Consider the following 7,398-nt stretch of genomic DNA (forward strand, 5'->3'; position numbering starts at 1 on the left):
CTGGCTTTACCACATAAAGAGAAGTAAAGTGTGAAAAGTAAGAGTCCGTTTAAGATCCTAATTTTAGTTATGAAAGGAGCAAACATTTTATGCATGCCTGTTTTTCTGGGCAGGTCTCACTCAGGGTGGCCAAAGAATTCTTAAAATAGTGACCTTGTAAAATGAATCACTGATCAGTCGTCTTCAGCAATGCAAAGCACAGGCCATGAATAGAAACTTTACACTAGTAGTTCATTCTGTCTGGCATACGTCACAAAGCCCGTGAAGCTTTGCTGAGGCACGCTGGCCTGCAGCATCACCTCTGGAGGCAGGGAGAGGGGTCTAAGCCGTGGAATGTCTAGAAAGGCGCACAGGTGTTTCTGATGCCCATGAGAGGTAGGGAGCCTCTGCCTACCGCGTGTTATGCACAGAGTCTCTTAGCACAGCCCTGTCATGGCTCATGATCCAGCCCTGGCCATCTGCCATCTTTGTATCTTTAGGAACAGCTTCAGAGGGGACATGGCGCTGCCTGAAACAGGACCACAGAGAATGAGCGATCTCCTTCAAGGATTTTGTGAAGTGTGAATGCTCTTAGCTCTTACTGATAGCTGAATAATCAAATGATGAAAGAACATGAGAGATGCTGCACTGCATCCGCCCAGCAGTCCCTTTAGCTCCGAATTTTGGTTCCTGATGAATGGCTTGTGGAAGTGAGCTCCACAGTCTCAATCTAAAATCTCGAGTTTCTGAAGACCCCTGCTGTTTCTATTCCCGCCCACTGTGAACCTGCCCTTTGTGAATTTAAGCAGAAAAAGGGTCTGTTTTCTTATACTTTTTCTCTTCTTGTCCTTTTGTAGGAACTTTACCCAAAGTAGAACAGTCAAATAATAAATCATAGCATTATGTTAAAGACAGAAACTTGTTATATGGTTTGCTACTGATTAAAATTTTGTGGAAGTTTTACCAATTAGTAAAGCAAAAAGACCAGAAATAGCTTTTTCTAGAATAGTTTTATGGTTCATGAAAATCACTCTGTGACAGAAACAGGACTGAAGTTAAAATTCTAATGAAAGTAGGAAAATGTACCTTTACATAACCTACACCTAATAATTTACATTTCATACCTACACTACTCTAGATAAAGGATTTATTTCTCTGCAGAAGAAAAAAAATGTACTTATATCTCTGCAATTGGATAGTCAGATCTGAAGCCACAGTTTAAAAAAGGAAAATGTTAAATAAAGTTGGCAAATGTAAATTCTGCAGCTTCTGGCTTAGTCTTACTAAAGTCAACGGGCTGACTTCTCAAAGACGGAGGACGCAAAGCCTGGCGTCCAATGGCTTCAGTGTCTTATCTGCTGAATGAATGAAAGGTTATAATCTCAGATCACAGAGTTGGGGATTGTTCTTCCACTCCTCAGCTTTTTGGAGTTTAAAAACTGTAGCAGTACTGAAAAATAACACTCTAGAAGCAGATGAAGTTATCAAAACGTAACTTTGATTTCTTCACCTGGAAAACCACATTTAGTTTATCTGAAGTGTATGTGAACTGCAGGAAGCATCCAGTGGTAGAAACTTGTTTTCTACTGTGATGCCTTTCTGCTTAGAAGTGCCCATAGTCTGCTTAGTTGAGCCGTGAGTATATTGACGTCAGGGCCCTGGGTAAGGCATGTGGGGACCCTCCCAGGAGACCCGGTAACAGTGAAAGGATCCTATTGTCGTGCTATTTCTGGACCTACAACTTTGTACATGGAAGGAGCTGCTTGGCCTTTTGTCCCAGTACCAGGATGCTGCTAGTGCTACCATGTGATAGCATAGTTTTGGGTACCCTGAAGGACAGAACTTCCTCTTTGGATGATGAAATTAGGACAATGAATTTCACAAGGGAGTGAATATTAGTAACCGTTGTGGCTTCTGTTGAGGAAGAGGGAAAAAATGCCATTGTTTATTCCCTACCATGCCTTTTTCATACTTGGCTCCTGTAATGTGAATTTAGAGTTTAGGAAATGTGTAGAGAGCTGGTGTTTTGTTTGATGATGGTGTTTTTTGTGTTTTGTACTCCTAATCCCTTACATTGTTTGTGTGATTTGAAGCAGCAAAAGAATGTTCAGTCGGAGGCATTTACTGCAGCTTCATTCAGTTGGGCATACGGCACGCGGGAGATGTGTGTTGCTGTCTACCTGGTTGGTGGACAAGTGTCCACAGCACTTGTTAGCAGTTCCTTGGGACTGGGGCACTGAATGCCTAGTCAGACTGAGCCAAGGGGGTGATTTAGCCTCATCTCCTGCACCAAAGAATGTTCTTTCTTTTTCTGACCCTTTGAGTATCTCACCACAGGGTAGAAGGGAGCATCCCCCCACGGTCAGCATGCACAGCAGTGGCGGGGCTGCTATCATCCTTATCCCAGCCTCTCCGAGTCGCGGCTCTGGGAGCCCAGACGTCACTGTGTCATGAAATGGGCTCCTTTAGCATCTATTTCTGGGTGCCACGGGACATCCATTCCTCTCCCATTCTTGTAACTGCTCCCAGAGGCCTCTGGACCTAACATGCTCACCAGAGCATCCACTGTGAGGATGCACAGACGGCTTCTGTCTCTAAAATCTGGCCCTAGGTCACGGGTGGTGCTGTTTGAACTTCATAATGCCAGCACTTAGGGAGCACTTACTGTGTGCCGAGCATGTGCTAATAATGTGTGCCTTGCATCATTAGGGAAATGGGCACAATTAGGTGACTGGTGTAAATGGCAAAACTGAAGCTTGAACGAGCAGTTTGTCTTCAGAACCTGAGCTCTTAACCTCTCTACTCCTCGTGTAATGTATTGCTTTTCAAAGAATGAAGTTTTAGCCATATCTCGACATTTGCATCCACCCAAAGTGGGTAAATACAAATAAATAAAACTTTCAACAGTATGGCAGTCTGATGGTGACGTCTGATGTGTTCACTCCCTGCGGAGGGACTAAGTTGAACCTGTGCAATGTTAGCAATTCCTTGGAACTGGGGCAGTGAATGCCCAGTCAGAGGAAGGAAGGGTATGAGCCCCAGCTCAGTCTTCACCAATAAAAAGAGAAAAAGAAGGGTGCCCAGCTGCCTGTGCCCATAATGCCGCCCTGCAGCACTGTTGTCCGTGAGACAGAGTGGAAGAAGCTTCTGCGTGGGAGGCGGGCTTCTAGCTCCAGGCGTGTCAGCCAACTGGGGGCAGTCACTAGCCTCTCAGCGTCCCTTTCTGTAAACAAAAGTGATTTTTTTTTTTTTTTTTTTGGCTGCACCACGAGGCTTGTGGGATCCGAGTTGCCCAACCAGGGATTGAACCCATGGCCCCTGCAGTGAAAGTGTGGATTCTTAACCACTGGACCAGGGAAGCCCCAAAAGCAATGATTTTTGAGGCCCCTTCTGGATGTGAAATGTGGCCCTGATGAAGAGTTGCCACTCACTGGCATCTCCCCACACTGAACTTCCACCTGTCCCCTCCCTTGTGCATAACCAGCAAGGTGCTAAAGGGGGCACCCCGTCCAAAACAGCCTCTGCCGCCAGGCTGCCTGCAGGTGGGGGGAGGGCAGGAGGAGAAATGCTGCACAGAGCCGCTCCTGGAGGCTTCCTCAAAATGAGTGCCTGGAAGTCCTGCAGTCAGAAACCCAGGACAGAGTGTGTTCCATGTGGAGCTCCTTATACTAGAAATTGTTTGTCGTTTATCTGAAATTTGAGGAGTCCTGTTTCTGGTTTGGTTTTTGACCAACTCAGGCAACCTTAGGCGGGAGAAACAACCTGAGAGGAGGTTTGGAGAAGAACAGGCACGTGCCCATGGACAGGAGGGAAGCTTGGAAGGGCCCAGATAGATGTTTTGAGCTGTTACAGTGGCGCCGGCACTTGGTGGGGAATTCCCATTCTCTGTTGTGACTCCTGAGGACCACAGCCCTCCTCCTGCTGAGGGGATTTTAGGTGCTGGGATTCTGATCCCTTTCTGCCTCAAGTGTCTTACGCATCTGAATGATACAGCAGACAGTGTTTCCCAAATCAAGTTGAACTGCCTGATAAGTTTTTCCAAACCAGTGGGTAACATGACAACAATTACGTTTTAAAAAGTTAGGGAATTTTTCAAACATAGACAAAACTAGTGATAAAAGTATAATGTATCCCTTTGTATCCAGGTCTTATCCCTGGATCTGGACCAAGCTCCCTGAAGGTGTTGCCTCCGTGCGTTAGGGAGGGGAGGTACGGTGGGTAAAGTTTACCGTATGTCCACACCACTCTCTGCTGGACCAGTGTCAGACTCCACTGAGTGCCCCTCATCATTCCCATCTGTTACTGTTGAGGAGAAGCAGTGCTTGTACACGAGATTAGGACCTCATCTTGGCTCTAATTTTATGGTTTATTTTGCCAGTATCAAATAGAAGGAAAGAAAGGGCTTGGGAATTCCCTGGCACTCCAGTGGTTAGGACTCCATGCTCTCACTGCCAAGGGCCTCGATTCGATCCCTAGTTGGGGAACTGAAATCCCGCATATCAGGCAGCATGGCAGAGAAAAAAAAGAGAGGGCTCAAATTTGGCGAAATAACTTTCTTCTTTCCTTTCCAGAGATAACTTTGGTCCTAGTCGAGAAGAAAGATCTTAGAACTGTAGAGGAGAAAATTACTCCTCCTCCCATGGGCAAGTCCAATCTATGTCCACTTCAACTCAGACTCAACCCTCTCCGTAACAGATGGCCCTTGCTCAAGCTGGCCAAAAGCCATACCAACCAGCACAATTGCTAAAATTATTACTAGTTCTTTCTGTGACTTTCATTTTCAGGCCAGCATTTAGAACAATAAGATTTTAAGGATAGGAAGGAAATATGATTTCTCCACGTCCTGTTCCCTTAGTCATCTGGAATTTAAATAGGTTTCATGCTCCAGAAATCTGGTCAGAGTTCACAGTTCTGTGCCCTCTTTAAGTGGCAAAGTATATCTTATCCCAGGACTTGATATCAGCCTATCATATTCCACCAAAGGAATCAGTGTTTTGTAGTTGTGAGAATCAATAGCCTCATTCTGAGCAAGGCAATGCCACTGTGGTTTCCTCAATGAAAATGGCATTTCTCCTTTGGAAACGTCATAACAATTCATTCAACAAACATTTATTAAGCATTTGCTAGGCCCTGAGGATACTATACAGTGAATAAGATGAACCGTCTCTGCCCTTGACTTTTTTTTTTTAAAGGAAGGTTTTTTGTTTGTTTTTTAATTAATTATTTATTTTTGGCGTTGGGTCTTGCTGCACAAGGGCTTTCTCTAGTTGAGATGAGCAGGGGCTACTCTTCACTGTGGTGCACGGGCTTCTCACTGCAGTGGCTTCTCTTGTTGTGGACCGTGGGCTCTAGGCGTGCGGGCTTCAGTAGTTGCGGCATGTGGGCTCAGTAACTGTGGCTCACAGACTTAGTAGTTGTGGCGCATGGGCTTCATTGCTCCACGTCATGTGGGATCTTCCCAGAGCAGGGATCAAACCCATGTCTCCTGCATTGGCAGGCAGCTTCTTAACCACTGGGTAAGCCACCAGGGAAGCCCCTGCCCTTGACATTTGAATGAAAAAAGGTAGTCAGTAAACAAAAGCAAAAAAGATAATCATGGATTATGGTAATCACGAAGGATATAAGCAGAGATGGGATGCAGAGTAAATGTATATCAGAAAGCTGTTCTGAAAAGGTGACTCAGATGCAAATATTTCTTTGTTCAACTTCTAAACCAATGGAAAAATAAGACAAAAGAAACAATAAGTGGAGAACCAAAATAACACCTTTTTTGCCACACCCCTCAGCTTGTGGGATCTTAGTTCCCCGATCAGGAATCGGGCCAGGGCCCCAGCAGTGAAAGCACCAAGTCCTAACCACTAAACCACTAGGGAATTCCCAAAATAGCACCTTTATTACTGATAAAGTCCAGGTTAGAAGTTGTAGCTTAGGGTGAGGGTCAAAAGAGGGATTGGTAACTGTGACTGATGGTATTTTCCAAGATGGCTGTTATGAGACTCTCCCATCTCACATGCTCCTTTTATAGTGTGACGTTGAGCAGTGAGGTCCACGTTCCCTCCCTTTGAATCTGAGTGGGCCTTGGACTCTATTGGAAGTGATGTTATATGACTTCTGAGACTAGGTCAAGATGGTATAGCATCTTCCTGGTTCTCTTGGGATGCTTCCTCTTAGAACCCAGCCACCCATGCTGTGAGGGAGCCCAAGTAGCCCGTGGAGACACCCACATGGAAAGGAACCTGGCCCCCAGCCTGCAGGCCTGGCTGGGCTCCTAACTAACACATAGCCATGAAGTGGAGCCATTTGGGAAGTGGCTTCTCTAGCCCTCCCAACTGGAGTCAAGTTACCCCAGCTAACACCACATGGCGCTGAGATGAGCCATACCCTGTGAGTCCTGCCCAAATTGCAGATTGGTGAGCAAGTTAATGATTTTTATTATTTTAAGCCATTGAGTTGGGGGAGGCAAGAATAAATTATATACTAACTCCCTCACTCTAGACTTTTGGGACAGTCTATCTGAGACAAAGTTTGGGTCTGTAAAATAGACACACCCTCAAGTCCATGTCAAAAGGGGGAAGAAAATACTGAGATACCCTGTGTTTAGAATGTTTGATAGACTGCCTACTTGATAAAATGTTTCAATGGCTGTTGTCCATAAGACAAACAACTCATTCCAGTTTTCCTAGAACTTTTACAGTTTTAGCAATGAAACTTCCACGTCCTGGGACTTCCCTGGTGGTGCAGTGGTTTAGAATCCGCCTGCCAATGCAGGGTACAAGGGTTCGATCCCTGGTCCAGGAAGATCGCACATGCCGCGGAGAAACTAAGCCTGTGCGCCACAACTGTTGAGCCTGCACTGTAGAGCCCGTGAGCCACAACTACTGAGTCTGTGTGCCACAACTACTGAAGCCCACACCTGGAGCCTGTGCTTCTCAACAAGAGAAGCCACTGCAATGAGAAGCTCGCGCACTGCAATGAAGATTAGCCCTCGCTCGCCACAATTAGAGAAAGCCCATGTGCAGCAACCCAACGCAGCCAATAAATTAAAAAAAAAAAAATTTCCACGTCCTGGGACTCCTTCAGTCTTGGGGAAACCAGCATGGATGGTCACCCTAGTTGCCCCCAGTCAGGTAACTCAGTCCCCCTCCATGAGGAGGAAATAGGGTTTGGAAACAGGCCAGGATGTTTCGGGAAAATTCTTCTCTGTGAAGAGCGTGATTAGAAATAACAACTAATAGCAACTTCTGAACCAGAAGCCAAAAGAGCTAACTGTGCAAGAACTAGGAGAAAAACATCCCGGGAACAGGGAACACTGTGTAGAAAGACCCTGAAGAAAGAAAGGGTTTGACCTCTGCACAGAATCACCAACCACCGCAACAAAACTGGTATGATTGGAGTGGCTGGGTCGAGTTGCTGAGTTGC

This window comes from Hippopotamus amphibius, chromosome 1 (genome assembly GCF_030028045.1).
Source record: "Hippopotamus amphibius kiboko isolate mHipAmp2 chromosome 1, mHipAmp2.hap2, whole genome shotgun sequence".
NCBI classification, from domain to species: Eukaryota; Metazoa; Chordata; class Mammalia; order Artiodactyla; family Hippopotamidae; genus Hippopotamus; species Hippopotamus amphibius.